The 21,237-nt window shown below is 43.4% G+C and overlaps 1 long non-coding RNA gene and 1 pseudogene across 1 annotated transcript in view; one reads left to right on the top strand and one right to left on the bottom strand.

Annotated features, from left to right (window-relative positions):
- The window catches only part of LOC143442726 (uncharacterized), a 94,199-nt gene that overhangs the window by 11,921 nt on the left and 61,041 nt on the right, over positions 1 to 21,237 (top strand). The gene's annotated exons all lie outside the window — the stretch shown is intronic.
- LOC117697976 (mRNA turnover protein 4 homolog pseudogene) lies at positions 10,485 to 11,203 on the bottom strand (annotated as a pseudogene).

The raw sequence follows: 21,237 nt of genomic DNA, 5'->3' as shown, positions 1-21,237 counted from the left end.
CAGGAAGTGATCAGCACATAGGCCTTGTTCAGCTTTAGTTAAGTATATTTCTAAAAGCAAAAATAAAGATTTTTAAAGTCATGGTAAGATAAACATCATACAGCTTTTTTACCCCCTTTAAGACTGTGCCTTGTTTACGATAAGTGCTTGAATTTTATTGTGCATATGACCATCTCTAGAATTTTTTCAACTTGTAAAAGTGAAACTCTCTGTTAATTAAACTGAAATGCTCCATTCCTATAGCCCTTGGGGACAGATGCTCTGCTTTCTGTCTCTATGAATCTGACGAATCTGTGGGGCTCGGGTAGTGAAACTGTGTACTATTTGTTTTTTGTGCTTGGTGTTTTTCACACTTTTTATCACTAAGATTCACCCATATTGTAGCTCATACCACTTTCCGTCATTCTTAAGATGCTGTCTTAGTTAGGATTTCATTGCTGTGATCAGACCATGATCATCGCATGACCTTATAAAGGAAAATATTTAATTGGGGCTGGCTTACAGTTTCAGAAGTTTAGTCCATTGTTATCATGGCCTCACACAGGCAGACATGGTGCTGGAGAGGTAGCTGAGAGTTCTACATCTGGATCTGCCGTCAGCATGAAGAGACTGAGCCACTGGCCTGGCTTGAGCATCTGAGACTCAAAGCCCACCCCTAGTTACTCATCTCCAACAAAGACACACCTACTCCATCAAGGCCACACCTCCTAGTAGTACCACTCCCTATGAGCCTATGGGGGCCATTTTTATTCAAACCACCACAGATGGAATAATATTTCACTTTATACAATTACCACAGTTTGTTTATTGACTCATCTGCTAATGGATCATATTTTCGATCCCTTTGGAGTGTGTGTGTGTGTGTGTGTGTGTGTGTGTGTGTGTGTTATTAAGAACTGAACCCAGAGACTTGGTTATACTAGGCAAACTACATACTGCACCCCTAATCCAAGGTATTACTCTTTATGTTTTTTCTTTTTTTAATGGATTATTTGGGAATCTCTCACATTATGCACTCTGCACTCATTTCTTAGATCTCCCATGTCTGTCCCTCTATTCCATGACCCCTTCACCCCCCAAAAAAAGAATAAAGGAAAGAAAAGAAACGCCACAAATTTATTTTGTGTTATCCATATACTCACTGGAGCGTGGTCAAATTCCTAGTGGCCAGTCCCCCAAGGGAGGATGAGTCTTTTCTCCACCTGCAATCACACCAGAAGCCAGAAGCCATCAACTGAGGAGAGCCACAGCTGGGCCGGAGAGGGGCGGGGCCCGCTCTTCCTTGAGGGGAGGAGCCAGCTCTCCTGTGCTCACACCACTGCTTGCACCACCCGCTGTGGGCCTGTAAGGGACCGGGCACTTTTAATATTTCTTTTCCCAAATGTTTCATTTGTTCAGCTCTACACTTTAAAAACTCAAAACCTCTGTTGACTCTTACTCTATTATAGGAGGACCTTTGATTGGCAGGGCAACGATTTTTTTTTTTTAAAGATAGGTTTATTTTATGTGTTTTGCCTGCATGTATATATGTGTACCATGCGCATGCCTGGGAGATCTGGAGAAGGCATCAGATCTTCTGAAACTGTAACAGTGGGTAGGTTACGAGCCGCAACGTGGGTGCTGGGAATCACATCCATATCTTTTGCAATTGCTTTTAACAGGGGGAGCTATTTTTCCAGCCCCAGGGTCCACGATTCTCAATGAGGAATGTGAAGAATGTCTCCAATGCCACGGTCCCACTTTTGGGTCTGGATAAAGTTCCCAGACTAGCACACGTTGAGGGGAAGACGTGTGCCTGGATCAAAAGCAGTGGGATCTTTGCTTACGAACAGTGGATACTCCCCCTTTTCATTCATGTGCTCAGTACCTCATTGCAATCAACTCTGAGGCACCACGAGTGAGCAAAGACGAGAAGTGGTGCTAGAAAATCAAGAAGACATTGCATTCTTGTGTGGAGTAACCATGGGGGCTGGCAGAGCCTTGTGGGCAGAGAAGGTTGATTGTGTGGTCGTGGGTGTCTCTGTGGTTGTTATGGTTTGGGTATCTAGAGTGCCTACCCACAAGGCTCCCGGTGAGATTAAGCCTGAGGATTAAGGTCCCTATAGTCCTGGATTTTTCTGGCGTTGTCTTGGTAGGGCTATGTCACACTGTATCCAAACACTCTGTCCCTAGTGGAAAGTTTTGGTCTCTGGACACAGAGAGATGGCCCTGTTCCTTGAGTGTGTTTCATGGCCGCCGAGCCATCGACATTACTTAGTCTCGGTCCACCTTGCCTTGTTTGTTTACTGTCTGGGTTTCTTCTAGAGGCATTGCCTGTCCCTCCTCCCTTCACACCACACCAGAATCGTTTGGTCCTTTTTCTCTGTGCTCCTCTACCTGACCAGTTCTGGAAGCATTGTCTTCCTGATTCCCCAGAAGCTGCAACCCAGTTTATAAACCAGGGCCTGGGGCCCAGGAAAGTGTGAAAGAGTCTGGGGAGTTGTATTCTTTACTTCCTGGAAGTTCTGGAAGGAGGGGAAGACTCTGCCAATCTTTTCCCAGCATAGCCGTGGAGGCTTCCAGATAGAAAGCAGAAGGTACAAACAGGAGGATCAGAAGTTCAAGGTCATCTTCCACTACACAGCAGGGCTAGCCTGGGATGTGTGATGTTTTGTCTTACAAACCAAAACCAACAAACACCCCCCAACACCAGCTCTCCATTTTTTCTTTCTCCAGCTCCTGGAAATCATCCTTGTACCATCTCTGAGTATGAATTTAACTCTTCTAGGTGCCCCATGTAAGTAGAATCATACAGCGTTTGTCTTTCGTGACTCCTTTTTTCACAGAGAATGTAATCAAATTTCACCCATGTGGAAGCATTTGTCAGAGCTTCCTTCTTCTTTAGAGCTAAATTATATTTTACTGTATGATACTTCATGTTTCATTTCTCTATCTATCCACCAATAGGCATGAGTTGCTTCTACTCTTGGGCTGTTTGAAACAGTGTCATGGTAGATGTGGGCCTGCAAGCACCTCTCTGACATCCTGTGGTCCTGCTTACAGTTGTTTTATATGTCTGTCCGGAAGCAGAGGGAAGGGACTGTAGATGCCATCACTCTACTTTTCATAGCAGCCACAGAATTCTGCATTCCCACCAACAGTGCCCATGGATGCCAGATTCTCCACAGCCCACCAACACTAGTGATTTCTGTAGTATCTCTCCTAATTGGGTATGAGGCAATATCATTGTAGTTCGAATTTGCATTTCCCTAGTGATTGGCAGATTAGTTGGTGGTTTGCTTTTTTTTGAATCTCTGTTGAGTTGCAGGAGCTTTTTATATTCCCTAAATATTAATCCCGTATTCATCAGATACGTGACTTGCAAACATTTTCTTTCCTCCTAGAGATGGTGCTTTCCCTTTGTTGGCTGTGACCTTTTGTTTAAGGAAATGTTAGGTGTCTAACTCATCTGTTTCATTTTTGATGCTGCTGTACAGCTGTTTCTCCAGGCTGGACATGATCATTGCCATCTTGGATCAGGGCAACTGTGATACCTGCCTCTTAACCTGACAGATGGAGGGGAGACACCAGAGACTCATGACGTCCTCTCTATAACCTGAGGTCATATAAGTGGCAAACAGTTGTTGGGAAGAGACTCTTTGTAGTATACCCACCTATAAATTGTGTGTGGGACTTCCAGTGGTGTTTGCCTTTGAATTGCCTGTGCTTTTGTAAAACAAAACAAAATAAAATAAGAACATAATGAACTTACTAGTTCATCAAGACAGACCTGGAGAGAATCATTTCTAACTGGGGTAAATTGTCTCCACAGGAAAATAAATGCAACAGGTGTCAGCACTTTGCTGTCACGTCTAGGGAATCCTTGTCAATTCAGAGCCATAAAGATTCCTCTGTAGTTTTATAGTTTCATGTCTCAGAACTATTTTAGGTCTATTAGAGATAATTTTTGAGCTGATTTTGGTGTAAGGTCCAGTTTCATTTTTTTTTGTATGCCAATAATAATTTTGTTTTTTGAGACAGGGTTACTCTGTGTAATAGCCTTGGCTGTCCTGGACTCACTTTGTAGACTAGGCTGGCCTTGGACTTACAGAGATCTACCTGCCTCTGCCTCCTAAGTACTGGGATTAAAAGTGGGTGCTACCACACCTGGCTAGATAGTAAAATTCAAAAGCACGTGATCATCTTTGAAGGTTCACTTCCGGGGTCTTTATTTTATATGTAAGATCCACCTGAGGAAGGAGTGTGGCGTCTGTCTGAGTATGGCCTGTGTCATCTAATGATTTCCCATCCATGCATGTCATCTGTGTCCCTGCCAATGGCATGATTTCAGTTTCCCTTAGAGCTGAATAAATTCCATCGAGCACACGTGGGCTGGCACATTTTCTCAGGCTACTTCTCTGTTGACATATATCTAGAATTGTTCCAATATTTTGGTTATTGTGAATGATGTAACAGATAATACAAATGTGAACCTAATGCTGTTGATTCAGGGTCCTTTGGGTATGGACCCAAAAGCGGTACAGCAGGATAATCTGGCAGTTCTACTTTTAGATTTTCTAGCAACCTTCATACTGTTTTCCACAGTGGCTAGACCAGTTGATACTCCCAGTAATAGCAAATAATTGTTCCTTTTCCTCTCGGTCCTCCTGGGCATGTTTGTTTGTTTACGTGGGGTTGAGATGAAATCTTGAAGCAGTTTTAATTAATATTTTCTTGATTGCTAAGGAAGTTGAATGCTTATTTTTTTCTTTCAAATTTTTATTCGCCACATGTTTCTTCTTTTGATAAGTTTTTGTATAATTAAGACAATGAATAAGGAAATTGAAGAAAACACTAAAAGGTGGGGAAACCTTACATGCGCATGGATCGGCAGAATTAGTATTGTGAAAATGGTTATGGTACTGAAAGTAGACTATAAACTCGATACAATTCCCTTTAATTTTCTGATGACTCATCCATCACAGAATTAGAAAAAGCAATCTTAAAATTCATATGGAAACAAACAACAAAAACATTGTAGTCAAAACAATTCTAAGAAACAATAACAGTGATGGAGGTATCATAATTCTTTTTTTTTTTTTTTTTTTTTTTTTTTTTTTTTTCGAGACAGGGTTTCTCTGTGTAGCCCTGGCTGTCCTGGAACTCACTCTGTAGACCAGGCTGGCCTCGAACTCAGAAATCCGCCTGCCTCTGCCTCCCAAGTGCTGGGATTAAAGGCGTGCACCACCACTGCCCAGCTGAGGTATCATAATTCTTGACTTCGAATAATACCACAGAGCCATAGTAACAAAGACAGCAGAGTACTGTCACATGCTTGCACATGTGACACCCACACACAGAGACAGAGAGACAAAGAGAGAGAGACAGGGAGACAAAGAGAGAGACAGAGAGACAAAGAGAGAGGGGGAGGGAGGGAGGGAGAGAGGGAAGGAGGGAGGGAGAGAGGGAGAGAGATTGAAGAAATAGAGCAGAGGGCCAAGAAATAAACTCACAGTTATAATCATCTTATTTTGACAATAGTGTCAAAAACAAACATTGGAGGAAAACCTTTCCAAAGTGGTGCTGGAAAATCTGGACAGCCATATGCAGAAGGATGATATTAGATCCACATCTCTCACCCTGCACAGAAATATATTAAAAAATGATTAAATATGGTAGTATATGCTCTGATACATTAAAACTTCTAGAGAAAAACATCAGCAAAATGCTTTAGAATTCAGGCATAAGAGCTTTCTGAAAGGACTCCAGTAGCACAAGAAATAATCCCAAGGACTGACAAATAGAGTTACATGAGATTGAAAACTTCTATACAGTGGAAAGGCAGCCCACAGAATTGATAGAAAAGCACATTGTGTTTGCAGCTGGAAGCAGAAACAGGCTACTACTTAGCGCTACTTAGCTCTTCTCTTTTCCTCATTTATTTTATTTACCTCAGGACCCTAGCCCATGAGATGATGTCAGCCACACTGAGGCTGTCTTTTCCCTCCTCAGTTAAATCCCTCTGAAAACATCCTTAGAGAAGCATCTCCCACAGGATCTCAAATCTAGTCAAGTAGACAATGAAGATAAACCATCATAGAGGTTCTTTGGGGGATATTGTATAATCATTTCCTATGAGATTAAGACTTCCCATTTTGGAAGAAAGCTCCTAAAGACACAGGGTGTTAGCAAGGAGGAACAACATGATGTTCTAAGGGGAGGTGAAACATTCCCACCAGCATGGAAACTCCATAAGTTCAAGAAGTAAACACTCAAAGGCTTCAGGAAGTCCCTGAAACTGACCAGTCAGTAAGTTCTTTCTTCCCATAGAAGAAGGGAGGATACTCTGAGACAAGCTGAGATATCTGGAAAACTCTCTGACCAGCTGAGCTGAGCTGTCTAGAAAGACCATTCTCCAGCCTGTCATGTCTGCAAGCTGTGCAGTGTGCTCAAATTTCCCACTTTTATGACCTACCACCTGTGTTGAAGTGGGCTTTGGTGCTGTAGGGTTTTTTTGGGGGGGGGGAAATTGACTCCTTTTTGCTTTTAAATAACCACACACCCATATCCCTGTAAGTAACTCCAATAAAACTCATTAGCTCAGATAAGTTGGGTTTTAGTGAAATCCTTCCTTTGTTCTGTTGTTGGTTCCCTGTCTGTGCTGAGAGACATTTGTTCATAGTTCTCCTCAGTGATCAAGTCACACAACCTGGGAGAAGTGTTTGAGATGAATTAAGATGTCTGTAGGAAGAATGGAAAGTCAGAGAGAAGAGATACAGAGATGCTGTAGGACTAAGGAAGAGAACATGCTATGTCCATAGATGTGGGTGGAGAATCCATCCTGGTTTGTATTGGCCAGAGCTTGACTTTTTATAGGCTTCCTACAAGAGCTTTCAATCTGTCATGACTTGGGAACTGTTGGAAATGCAAACCTTGGAGGCCCACAGAGACTCACTTGGTTAGGGACTCTGGGACTAGGACCCAGTGATCTGTCTCAACAAGCATTCCTTCCAGAGGAGGAGGAAGCTGTTTCTAGGAGGATAGGTAACTTACTCAAAGTCCAGGCAGGTGCTGCATCCAGCCAGCCCCGGATCTCAAAACCCAGTAGTCACAGGATGGGTAGTTTAAAATTGGCCATTGTGGCAGCTGGCTGTCGTGGTGTGCACTTGTGATCCTACACTCAGAGGCTGAGCCTGTGAATTTGAGTCCTCTTAGGCTACATAGTGAGTTTAAGGACAGCCTGAGCTATACAAGAAGACAGACCCTCTCAAAATGGAAATTGGCCACCAAGTGTAGTGGTATACACCTCCCAGATCATAGATGTCAGAAAGGAAGTTCTTTGTGATTTCAAGGGTAGCCTAGTCTACATATCTCAAAACAAACAAAAATAATAACAAATATTATGAACAAAAGAAACTGTTCAAAGTGAAAGGATCTGGAAATTGGCAAATTTATAAATGAAGACTTGAAGCCTCCCTGAGAACCAGCTGTTGAATATTCACCAGAACACCAGTGATCTGGTCATTGTAGAAAGAGGTCTGAACACCAGATGGCCTGGCTCGAGAGCGCATACTCTTAATGCCTAGACAAGCTTAGTCTGGAAGTCTAGGCAGACAGTCTGGGGGCTACTGTGTGGACATCTCTAAGTGCATGTCAAGAATGCCATTACACAGTGTGCACACTGACTGGCGTTTTCATCAGAGATGATGGGGAACTGGTATGACTGTATGCTTAGGTAGGAGAGCTATTGGTGGCAGTGATTTTTCAATTTAAAAATATGTGAGAAATGAAATGAGGGTGCGTTTTGTAAGGAGATTGAAATGTTCCTTCACAGAGGAGGGCTGGCACAGTTGGTGGCTGCCCATGGGCAGAAGAGTCTGTGAGGTTGTGCCGAGTGAACGCCTCACATCTCAAAGACTTCCCTTGTTCTTCAAGAGCAAGGACCCCTGTCCACTACTCTCAACACCCACCACAATGTGTACTGGACTTCCTACAACATTTGCTGGCCAAAATTTTTTCAGGAATCCCCAGTTCAGAGTTCACTCTGCAATAGCAATACCAGACTGCTTGGTACCTATGAAGACTCGTCTCTCATTCCTCAGAGAACACTGGGGATTTTGCAGGTGTCCTTTGCTTACAGACAGCTATGTGCTTCAGGGGAGGCTGAACCAATATTTGATCCCAGAAGATGAATTCTGGCTGGATTTAAGGAAGTGGTGCTCAGACCTTTCCGTCTTGAACATTTGATATCCTAGGCTGAGGAGGCAGCTCAGTGGTACAGCACTTGTTTAGTGTAAATAACATCTTTGGCTCAGTCCCCAGCATGGAAAAATAAATGAATGCAATGAAAGGCCTTGAACCTTTCTGTGTCACATAAACATGACAATTGCAGTTTCATGCCACTGTGTGAGATGCATTTCCTTCAGACTTGGTTAGGATGTAAGTATATTGCTATCTGGAATGAAGTTGAAGTCTCCCTAAAAGCTTTTGTTTATATGTGCTATATCAACTGAGATTACCTGTTGGGGATTGGTTCTAATGCTTTGTCTTAATTCTGCTCCCCAAATCACAAAAATCTAGGTGATGAGGGTCTCTGTCCCCAGTTGGTTTTTGATTGATCAATAAAGAGCCAGTGGCCAATGGTTGGGCAGGGGGACAGAGGCAGGCCTTTTAGGATTCCCAGGCAAGGAACACAGAGGAGAGAAGAAGGGATTCTGCCATGGGGGGCGGGGTACAGGGAAGCAAAGAGATCAGACTTACAAGCCCATGGACATGTAAGAATCTAGGAAAGTAGCCCCAGGGGCCACTCCCCCAGTTGGGCCTGGGGTAGCAGAGATAAAATAGATTTAGAAAGTTTTAACTCAGAAATACCGGAAGGGAGTGTGTGCTAGCCATGTAGAGAGGTTCAGGAGTAGCCCAGCCATTGAGCTAATAAGGCATATTAAATATAAAGGTTGTGTGTGCATGTCTTTCATTCGTGAATCTATAGCTCTTGGGTGGGTGCAGAGACTATTGTCTACCCGCCAGGAGCTCAGAGCAGCTTAATGATTTACCGTTACAATTTCCACATCATAAACTAAAATGAGAATCAATTTTTATTCATTACTTTGAACATAATGCTAGATCCATTACCTCTTAATATAAGTAATGTATTTTTATCAATGAGTACTATGCTTTCCTTTTTTTTTTTTTTTAATTCACATGTATGTATTTATTTTTGTGAGGCAGTGGAGGTTAGGGGAAGTTAGGTTACGTTGCTGGGATCAAGTCTCTCCTTCCACCACGTGGGTTCTGGGATCCAACTCAAGTTGGCAAGCACCTTTGTCTGATGAGACATTTCACAGATCAAAGTAATTACTATGCTTTCTAACAAAAATATTTATAATGTCATATAATTATAAAACAGAGGATAACCCTTTTGATGGCTGTTTTAGATAACTGCAGATATTTTCTTTGATAATACATTAAAAATCAAGTAGTTTCTTTTTTAATAATTTATTTTTATTTTCACGTGCATTGGTGTTTGCCTGCATGTATGTCTGTGTACGTCTGTGTGGCGGTGTCCGACCTTGGAGTTACAGACAGTTGTGAGTTGCCATAAATTGATCCTGGGTCCTCTAGAAGAGCAGTCAGTGACCCCACTTGCTGAACCATCTCTCCAGACTCAAGAAGTAATTTCTTAAAGGTTAATTGTAATTTGATACCTAACATGAGAGCAATGAAATTTTCTTCTTATAAGATAAGATAGTGGGTTTCTGTAGGAAGAACTTAGCCAGAAACTTAATGTTGCCTAAGGACACTACTACTGAGTCATGTCTTAAGGTTACTATCACTGTGCTGAAACATCATGACCAAAGTTGGGGAGGAAAGGGTTGATTTTGCTTACACTTCCACATCACTGTTCATCATCAAAGGCTATTGGAGTAGGATCTCAAACAGGGTAGGAGCCTGGAGGCAGGAGCTGGAATAGAGGCCATGGAGGGGTGATGTTTACTGGCTTGCTCCTCAGGACTTGCTCAGCTTACTTTCTTATAGAACCCAGGACCACCAGGTCAGTGGTGTCCCTACCTAAAGTGGGCAGAGCACTGTCCTATCAATTACTAATTAAGAAAATGCCCAACAGGCTTGCCTATTTTCTCAGTAGAGGTTCCCACCTCTCAATTGGTGACTATGAGCATAGTCTGCCATTGCCCAGATGCTGAGGCCTCAACTCCCTTATCTTATGTGTGCACCTATCAACACCATTGATCTAAGATGAACTGTAAGATTCAATAATCTCTGATGCTGCAAACTTCAGCATATTTTTCCCTCCTGATGTCTAAAGGGAACACCCTGCAGACACAATTTTATTCTTTATAGAAATAAAGTCATTCCCTAGTATCCCAGCCCTTGTCTTTATTCATAGCAAAATAAATAGCTGCTCCATCCAGAGGGGTGATAGCAGTCCTGGAGGGTTCAGCGGAGATGAAGAACTTGCTGGAAGGCCTTAGTCTTGGCTCTTAGAGTCAGCTGTCACCCTCCTCCTCAGATTCTCCCTCAGACTTAGGTGCACTGTCGGGCAGGTCATCGTTCATCTGTTGGAATCTTCCCGACTGGGCATCCCACATATATTTGATGGTCACTTTGAATTCAGCCATCTCATACCCAAACAGCTTCAGGACATGAATCTGCTCTGGAGTTAGCATGTCTCCCTCCTTAAATACTTCATAGTTGACAGCAGGGTCACCATATCTTTCTTGAGGGCAGTAGGCAGACTCAGCTGCCTCAGCTGTGGCTCCATGAAATGAGGGAACTGCTTCAGCTGCCCTGGATCCAGGCTCACAGTTAAAGTTGCTTTGTCCCCCACTAGAGCAAAATCCATTTTTGTAAACTTTGTGAACCACTCTTTCACTTCATCCTTTGTGCAGTTGGTAAAAAGGAACCCAACTTCACCTCTCAACTTCTTGCTGACCTGATGTAGGTTGTTTTTGTATTCGTCAGATGGGCTTTGGCCCAAGGCCACCATCATCACCTTGCTTTTGCCAAAGAACATCTGGCTGTGCTTCTAGGCATTCCAGATGTCCCTCAGCTTGCTGTTCCTCATGTTGGCCACAGAGAAGATGAAGAGGTACTTGTAGGTGTCCACACATTTCCGAAGCTCTTCTCTCAGGTTCTGCTTCAGTTCCAAGCCTTTCTTGGCAGTTTTTGTTAAGGAAACTTTCTTGTCTCGCTTGGATTTGGACATCACACTAAAGGCACGTGCCCAGCATAATTTTACTTATTGCCAAATTCATACACATTAAGAGTGTGTTTAGTGTTTTGTTGGTGCTGGAGCAGGACTGGATCATTTGTATCTAAATGTCTCCAAAGGTCCATATATCCAAGGCTTAGTCCCCATCTGATGGCACTCTGAGAGATAGTTTAACTTTTAAGAGGTGGGGCTTAAAGGACGTCTTCGGGTCATTGGTGGTGTAAGTGAAGAGGATATTGAGGTCCTACTCTTTGCATTTCCTATTTTCTCTTTCACATCCCAAACTGGGATGCTCAGCTTTGCTTCCTGACCTGTTCCTTCCATGATGCACTGTCTTACCATCCTGGTTTACTAAAGGCCTAAAACCAGTGGGACTGCCCCATATTGGATTAAAAACTCTAAAAGCATTGAGCCTACATAAATGTTTCTTTATAAGTCGATTTTCTAGGGCATTTTGTTATAGTCGTGGGAAGCTGACTAACAAAAGAACAAAACAAAGCAAACCAACAAAGGTAGCTTCATCTGCATCTCCACCCACCTTAGATTCTGCCAGGGAGAGATGAACCCAGTCTTGTTTACAGCACTCTCCGTATTATTATTATGATGATGAGTTGCTTTCAAACCAGGAAGTGACAGGAGTAGTGTTTCTTTATTGAATTTTGACTCGGCAGGCATTCAGCAGTGTCAACAGCATGAGACTTCATTGTTCTTTTGGCTACGGAAGTTTGATTATGTGCACTATAAAATGCTCCCACGGGTTTTATTGCTAGCATTAAAGGCGGTAAGGAACTTTTTTTTTATTTTAAGAGCTTATAGCATCTACGCTTAAATACTTAATTCCATTCTCTTTAAGCTCTCTAAAATGATACTCCAACTTAAGTGGCTGCATTAGGGCTGAGGCAAGGCTGCAGCAAGGGAGGCACCTAGAGAGCAAGATTTATAGAAAGACGATAATGTTCAAGTCTTTGCTCCCGCTGAGCCTGACACTGCCTTCAGTTACATTGTCCGAGCCTCGCTCTGTGTCTTAATCTCTTTTCCTGCTGCTGTGATAAAATATCCTGACAAAAGCAATTTAAGGGAGCATGGTTGATTTTGGCTCTCAGTTTGAGGGTACAGTCCATTGCATTGTCAGTCCTGGTTGCAGGAGCTAGAGATACATTGAATCTGCACCCAGGAAGCAGAGAATGACAGGCACTCCTGCCGTTGGCTTTCTCTTTTTTATGAGAGCCCAGACCCCAGTCCAGGGAATGGTGCTGCCCAAGGTTGAGGGTGTGTGTCTTCTTCAAGTAATCTAATCTAGATAATCCCTTACAGGCATGGATGGAGGCATGTCTCCTCGGTGATTCTAGATCCTGGCAAATTGACAACTGAGAGCAACTTAGCTCCCCGCAGACTGTTGCTGATCACCATGAAGGTCCTCAGAGATGCCCTGTTACGGTGCTAGCGACGCAGTCACTGGTAGTGTGCTTGTCAAACATGCACAGAGCCTCCATTTCATCCCCAACACCACAAACAAAACACACACACACACACACACACACACACACACGAGTGCAAGGTGTATTGTCACAGGGCCAACTCAGTCCTAGCCATCTCCTATCACCTCCACACCCCTGTCCAGGCCGAGCCACTACCATTTCTTGCTTTTTACTGAAACATTTTCCTAATTTTGTTGTTCCCCTTGGTCCCTGAAGGACTCACAGGAGAGCTAAAATTAGTGTTTTCAAATGAAAAAAAAAAAAAAGGAGGGCTGGCAAGATAGTTCAGAAGGTAAGGGTGATTGCTGTCTAGCCCAGTGATCTGAGGTCAGTCCCTGGAACCCAATCTTCCACCTGCCTCCCCAACTCCCCTCACCATAAATAAATAATAAATAAATAAATAAATAAATAAGTAAATAAATGTAAATTTGATTAATTGGTTTCTTAAAAAGAAAAGAAAGCTCTCTGTGTCACTCTTCTGTTCAGAACGTCACAAATTATATATGCATCTCTGTGTGTGTTATGTATTATGTGTGTTTGTGTGTAGGCAGTGTGTGCACACATGTGTATGGTGCATGGTGGTGGAGGTCAGAGGACAACTTTTAAGTCTCCTTTCATCATATGGAACTTGGTGATCCTAGGTCTGTAGGTTAGGAGACAGGTGACTTTACCAAAGAGCCATCTGCTGGGTCCCTGGTCACAACCTTTCTCTGACTTTCCCTTTCACCATATGTTTATCCTGACCATGAGAACTCACTTGGCCTCCTTGAAACTATGTTTCTGCTGCTCTCCTACCCCCTACCTACCCTCTCCTCTTGGGTCTCAGGCCAGGCATGCTCTGGTGTCTCCGCCCTTGACCTGGTTTCTCTCTCCTGCAGACGTGTGCGTGGCTCACTCCTGAACTGTTTGGCACCATTGCTCAGATATGTCTTCCAGTCAGCCTTCAGCCCCACCTGGGACCCTGTCCCTCTCTCACTTGCTCTGTTATACTTCCATGGCACTTCTCTCTTTAACACATAATTACGCAGGTATTGCTGATCTTTTCACACCACACACAAGCTCCATGGTGGCTTTACCTGGTGAGGTAATCCCCGTCACCATTCAGGAGAGCTCATTAAATAAGAATTTCAGATAGAAAAAAAAAAAAAAAACATATGAGAAAGAGGAAATTGTTACTAAAAATTTCATACATAGCATTGAAGGGAGGGGAAAAAAAATCTTGTATTTTAAAAGTTTATGGGGTACAAGTTCAGGGGACAAAAATGACTCAAAATAAACACTCAAGCCAAACATGACAGAGAAGTCTCAGAACACTACACAATGGAGCAAATTCTGAATTTACAAAAAGAAAAAGCAGGTCACACACACACAACAGGCGCATGAACATCAGATTGTAGCAGCAGGAAGGAGTGAGGCATAGTAAGTAAAGACTCGTAAACAACTTAGTAAGACTGGCTATTCTTTAAAGAGGACATTCTGAATAAATGAAGAAAAATGGTTTGTATGTAACTACTCTGAGTTATTTCTACATCATACCTCGGAAGCAGGGAGGGTATGATGCTGGGGGTCGGGAGCAGTGAGGAAGGGATGGAGGGACGTTAGGAAGTACCAAGGGAAACACTTAACAATGAACTCGGTAAGTGTAAGTGTCGTTCATAAAAAAATTAGGAGAAACAACTAAAAGCATAAAAATAGAACCCACAACTTTTAGGGCAGCAGAAGAAAAAAGAATGGACATGTGCAACAGAAAATAGAGAAGGGGAATGTGTGTGATAAATATGGCAAATGCGGGTTTTGAGGCAGTCTTGGGTCTGGGTAGTTGGCAAGGGACAGCCCTCCCCACCTGTGAGACCTGCAGTCTCAGCACACTTACTAATCCATCCAGGGACAGGGACAGGAACAGGGGCAGGGACTGCAGGAGGGTATGGAGAGAGGGGCAGCTAGAAACTCTGTAAGGAGCAACAGTAAGATGGCTGAAATAAGGCCTATATATTAGCGGTTAATAGAGGAGCCATTGATAGAGGAGCAGCAGTTTGTTGCCCAGAGGGTTGACAAGATGGTTTTTTTGTTGGTGTTTGAGACAGGGGAGTGGGATTGGGGTGCATGATGTGAAATTCCCAAAGATTCAATAAAGAATTATATTAAATGCAAATGAGCCAAATTCATTGGTTGGATCCCAAACAAAATGAAATAAAAACAAGAACAAGCAATGTGCTGTGGTCTAGACTGTGGTAGATGCCAGGACCATTCCCAGCCCTTCCTATCTAGTTTCTCTTTATAGGTTGAAGCATTGCATTGTTAGTGTCTTAATCTCCATTACAAGATGGCGACCCAGTGCATGACTGCTGGAGCACATTGGTGCAAAGAAGAAAAGGAGGAAGGAAGGAAGGAAGGAAGGAAGGAAGGAAGGAAGGAAGCAAACACAGTTAAAATAGTAATAAAAGACTTTAATTTATTCATCATAAAACCTTGAATTAGATGATCATATCACACATTTTTGGTTTGTTTGTTTTTAAGACAGTCTCACAATATAGTCCAGGCTGGCTTTAAATTCATTATCCTCCTGCCTCCACCACTGAAGGGTTAAGATTTTAGGCATGTGCTACCTTGACAAGGTCAGCCTAATTGTGATACCAAAACTAATAAAGGTACCACAGGAAAAACATTGTAGAGCCTTTTTATTTATGGACCTATGTATAAAAATTTTAAATAAGATGTCAATTGAACTATGCAATTGAACTATGTAATGGGACCAAAGGAGAAGGAAAAGGAGATCTGCCATACAGGGAGAAGGAGAGACTCCATAGCTGAGAAGGTGCAGGACAGAGAGCACAGCCATCATGTAGGAGTAGGGGATCGTGGCCCAAGAGGGCTGGCCAACTGGGTCCAGAGCAGCAAAGATGAAATATAGATTTTAGTAAGTAATAACTCGGGAATATCAGAGGAGGGTGGATTCGTCACATGAATGTTAGGACGTGGCTCAGCCATTGAGCTGTTTTACGCATATCAAAATATAAAGGCTGTGTGTGTGTGTCTTTCCTTTGGGAACCTAGAACATCGGGGTGGGTAGCAAGGAATGCACCTCTGCTAGGATTTATTAAAATATTTAAATATATACTATAACATATGAAAGGACTGGGAGATGAGTGAGATTGGGGTACATGATGAGAAATACCCAAAGATTCAATAAAAATTATGTTTAAAAAAAACCCTCCTTATAGTTAAGGAGACAGTTTAGAGGCGTTCTTTTTAACGTTACAAAGAAGGGGCTGGGAAGATTGTTCTGTAGATACAGTCCTTGCTGCACATGTATGAGGACCTGAATTTGGATCCCAAGCACCCATGTAAAAACTGAACCCCGTGGTACTCATCCATAACCCAGTACTGGGAAGTAGAGATGAGGGGGTTCCCTGAGCTAGCTGACTGGTTAGCATAAACAATATATGGAAGTCCAGACTCAAAAAATAGGTTGGAGAGGTGATAGAATACATGTAATGTTGACCTTTGACCTACACAAATACACAAACACACACACACACACACACACACACACACACACACGCTCACATATGAACACACACACATACAGAGTTAGATGTAAGAAAATGTTTATTTGATATAGCATTTGGGGTATGGCCAATTAAATAAGGCAAGAAAAATAAGTAATAAGCAGAATAATAAGAAAAGAAAGAGAAAAATTGCCATTATGTTTTAGACCTTGTTAAGAGTATAAGCATGTGATACCTGGAGTGGGTTCATGAAGTAGAACAATTTAAGCAGTCTAATGCAATTATATCAACTTAATTTTCTGTATCTCATGTTGTTTTGATATCTTTTGGATGCAGATGGACTCGTGCAATTCTTAAAGCTACAAAGAACTCAGTGTGGAACCCTCAAATACAAACTAACAAATTCAAAGCTAGACCTCCCTGTCTTGTTAGGAGGCACCGGCCCACTGTGGATTGCTGCTAGACCCTGCATGGTGGACTTGTTTCCTTTTTCCAGGACACTTGAGTATAACAAACCTATTTTTTGCTAAAACAAAACAACAGCAACAAAAAGATTCTAGGCATGGTTTTCATGTCTGGTAGGCTAAGGATTATTTTACTTGCCGTAGTGCTAAGAAATAAATCTAGGCCCTTGGTATAGTAGGCAAGTGGTTTACCACTGAGCTGTATTCACAGGCCTCAAATCCTTGATATAGGATCTTGAAGTGGAAACTTAATGGTTCTTTGGAAAGTCAGGTGGTGTTTCGCTGGGTGCGTTTTGTTAGAGTGGACAGGTGTGAAAGGCTAAGGCAGACTTATGAAGGGACATTTCACTGAAGCAGAGACACAGGAGAGAGGATGTTCTGCTAGAGCAGGCACATGAAAAGACACATGGAGAAAGATTCTTTGCTAAAGACAGGCATGTTTTGGACCACTGTCCAGTGCATAGTTGAGCTTCATTTGTTGGGACTCCATAGAGAGGACGCACCAAAAAACTTCAGTGGTGTGCTGCAGTTTCTTGCCTCTTCCAAGAACTTGGGCTGATTGGGTGCACGTGCTGAGGCAAGGTACATAAAGGACACATAATGTTTAGAAGATATCAGTTCGACTTGACAGACAGTGATGGAGGCTGAGCTAGGCTTGCTTATAGAGTTAGCTGGGCCACACTTGTGGGTCTTGAGTCTTTGCTGATCTTTGCTTCCTTAAGAGAGGCGCAGCTGAGAACTTCTCCTGGGGTTCCTGTTGGTCCCTCCTGCTGACTCCAGCCGAGGCTAAGGCCTGGCTGTCTCTGCTAGGTCATGTCACTGCTAATCCGACTCTACCCAACTGGACTGCTGGTGTATCCGTGAGGTGTTTGTGAGTGGATCAAGTTGACGCTGACTGATAACCTGTGAACGGAACTGCAGATAACATGGATGGGAGTTGCTCCAAAGAACCTTTCTAAACCAGTCCACTATGTCTTGCTATGTAGACCAGGCTGGCCTTGAACTCAGGATCCACCTACCTCAGCCTCCCAAGTGCTGGGATTACAAGCATACATCACCATACCCAGTTGTTAAGAACTTTTTGGAGAGATATGTCTTAGTTCTTATAAGAAATAAACCAATACGATTAAGCAAACCAACAAACAGCCACATCACTCTTAAACTTCATTAGGAAGCTGGAGAAGCCCAAGTTCAGTTAATGGTTCAAAAGACAGATCCTTGTGTCCTATTGATGAAAGTTATAGGCATCACAGAAACCGATCCATCAGCAAGACCACATGCGTGTGAGCATCTATCTCACAAGTCAGCAGCCCAAGCCCTGTACAAATGAACCCAAGAGCCTCACCTAGATGCTTGTCATTATATTATTTGTGGTATCCAGGTGGCTCAGTGGGTGAAGGTGCTCGCTGCCAAACTTGATGACCTGAGTTCAGTTCTCGGCTCCACACAGAAGGAGAGCACTGACTCCTAACAGTTTTCTAACGTCACTCAAGCAGCACCATAATTTCTGTTAAAGAAAAGGAAAATAGCAGATTTTTGTTTTGTGTTTTAAAGAAGTTAAAATACACCCGCATGAAGAGGGGTCTGCCTTGTTTGAGAATGTTGTTTGTCTCTAGAGGAAAGTCCTTTCTCCAAATTGTTTTCCAGAAGTTTCTACTGTTTCTGAGGTGGCCCTTTCCTGGGGCCTCTTAACTTATAAGGTACGTGAGAGTCTCAGGTAAGCTTGCGTGGAAGACACACATCGAGACCACCTCTTTCCTCTGAGGGGTGGGCAGCTTCACCGGTCAGGCAGCGGAGGTACCTCAGTGGGCAGGCAGGCAGCTTGTGAAACAGCTGGGCCTCTGTGTAGCCTGAGGTAACCTGGCAGCAGCCAGGCCCTGCTGCTCCCAGGCTCAGAGAATGGGCTTCTCTGTATGTGCTTGTTTGCTTTGGTTTAAAGCTTTAAAAAAAATGATTTCACACATAATTAGGGCTGTGGCAGCAAGATTGTGTTCAAGGTACTTTTACTGGAAATATCAGGAGGGGACAAGGGAGGGCTGTGTTCCTTTTCCAGCTAGGTTGAGAGAAGGAGGAGGAGTGAAGAGCTGGAAGGACAGACAACGGGCAGTGTTCAAGGTGGGGAGCAGTCTTCCCGGAGGCAGACCTGGTGTGGATTGTGGAGGAGGGCAGTGTGCATGTGGTACGTGTATGCACACGTGTGTGCATGCGATGTGCATATGTGGCATGTGTGTGAGTGTATGTGTGTGCACATGCCTGAGTGTGTGCACACTTGTGTGTGTGTGTGTGTGGTATTTGTGTTGGGCATTGACAAGGAGCAGAGTTGCTGTTACCCACTCCTGCTTCTCCTCCCTGCCCTTTGCCCTGTGGCCATCTTGCCCATAGAGAAAATAGGCAAGGGCATGGATGAGGGAGACAAGAGATTCAAATTGAGGCCGTGGATACAGAAGAAGCTGAGAGAAGGGGAAGAGAAACAGGAGAGCCACTGGACACTTCTGCTGGAGTCTGCACATCCCATATGAGGCGGCCAGTAGAACAACCATTAGCTTAACCCAAGACACCTGAGTTCTCATTTTGACTCAGGGTGTATCCAAAGGTCTCTGGATCTTCCTGGACCTCAAATGACTCCACAAGACTTACACAATCGTTTGTAGAATGTCTGCTCATGAAAAAAAAAGTTTTCAGGGAATACCTGCTGTCCCTTGTCTGGCTCCTGCCTTGCCACATGGTACCTGGAGGGTCACAGCAAGCCAACCAGGACATGGGTCCCACTGGTCTGGGACCCACAGTTTGCATGTTACCTCAGTTTTAAAGTCCTCTGGAGTTGGTTATTCTTTCAACCTTCGAGGAGAGATTTGATTGGGAAGTTTTAGAAAGGATTGGACCACTTCCTCCTGAAAGGGCCAACTCCCCACTTGTTGTAGGAGGCAATTCCTCCTTAACTTGCTATGAGAGGAAATACACATTTGTTCCGTGTGGTGGCTGAATTGATTGCTCCCTGTAGGCTCGAGGATTTGAATGCTTGGTTTCCTGTTTGTGGCACTGTTTGGGGAGGTCTAGAGGTGTGTGTCCTTGCAGAACTGTCACTGTCACTGGGAAATGGGCTTTGAGGTTTCAAAGTCCCATGCTATTCCTGGTGCTTGCTCTCTCTCTGCTCCCTGTGGTTCAAGGTGTGAGCTCTCAACTTGCTGCTCCAGCTTCCCAACCATGATGGTGGTGGATCCTTGTCTCTCTGGAACTGCCAGCCCCAATAAACTCTTCCTTCTGTAAGTCACTTCAGTCATGGTGTTTTATCACTGCAACAGAAGAGTAACCAGTAGAGTCATGATATGGCTCAGAGCTACGCTGGGGTAACTCTCCAAATAATGAGACCCTTGGTATCCTAATGAGATGCCTGACTAAGGAGATATGTTTCAGAATTGGGACTGGTTGCTAGAAGGTTTAGGATGTGATTAGCTGAGAATGTCAGCCCCACTTCTTTCATCTCTAGAAACGGAAGACAGACTGGGAATTGTGTTCTGTCATAGAAAGGCCTATATTTAGTCAATTATGTCTGTAATAAAACCTCAACTCATATCTTTGGGCTATGGTAGGAGTCTAGTAGTAACATACGTGCTAGTATCCCCAAGACTCTGGGTTCCAGCTCCAGCAACAGCAAACCCCAAACAAACCATCACTCACTGAGCCTCAAAAGGAAACACAGTTCCATGAATGAGGTTTGAGAACTTCTAGATTTATCGCAGCCATGCCATGTTTACAGAGAGGGACCCTCTTTGAATCCATGGTCAGAAGTTTCTGTGCTCAGGATCCTTCAGAACTTTTCTTACATGGCTGACAATGTGTATTCATTTAAAAACATTTATTTATTTATTTATTTATATTTATTTGTTGTGTGTATACACACACCTACCCCAGTGCACACCATGGCATGCGTGTGAAGATCAAAGGACAACTTGATGGAGTCCTCTCCTATCATATGGGTTCCCAATCACTGGACTCAGGTCTCCAGGCTTTGTAGTGATAATTTTTAATCACTTAGCCACTCTGCCACCAGCAATTGGTATAGTAAAGAATGGTCTTTCCCTCAATTATGGACCAGTTTTTATAAATTATCATGTTTAAGGAGATCGTGAGAATCCTTGATTTTTAGCTGGTCAACAGAGCTTCAGGAGGCACTTGTAATTGGTGTCTGGAGGAGAGTTAAGACTTGGAGGGATCAGGCCCCTCTCCCCGTGGCATCTGCACCGAATATGGGAAATTAGTGGCTGAGTTAAGGGAGTGGTAAGAGACACAACTAGAGTTTGAGAAGTGGTGGGTGTGAGGAAAGATGAGTTCCTGTCCCAGGAATTGTGCGTAAAAATGGATCCTCTTACTCTGTAGTCCTGTGTCATTTACCCACTTCTGGTCCACTTCCTTTCCCACAAAACTTTCTTTGAATCACCAACGTAGAAACATCTCCAATGACTGACAGAACTTATGTCAATTCACTATCGAGGAGACACAGCCAAGCACACAGGAAGACCAGTTAGCCATGAGCTCAAGAGTGAATGTGGTTTAGCTAGGTGGGCAAATCAGGTGAA

The sequence above is a fragment of the Arvicanthis niloticus genome, chromosome 1 (genome assembly GCF_011762505.2).
Source record: "Arvicanthis niloticus isolate mArvNil1 chromosome 1, mArvNil1.pat.X, whole genome shotgun sequence".
NCBI lineage: Eukaryota > Metazoa > Chordata > Mammalia > Rodentia > Muridae > Arvicanthis > Arvicanthis niloticus.
The sequence above is the reverse complement of the archived record's forward strand: the minus strand, read 5'-3'. Positions and strand labels throughout refer to the sequence as shown.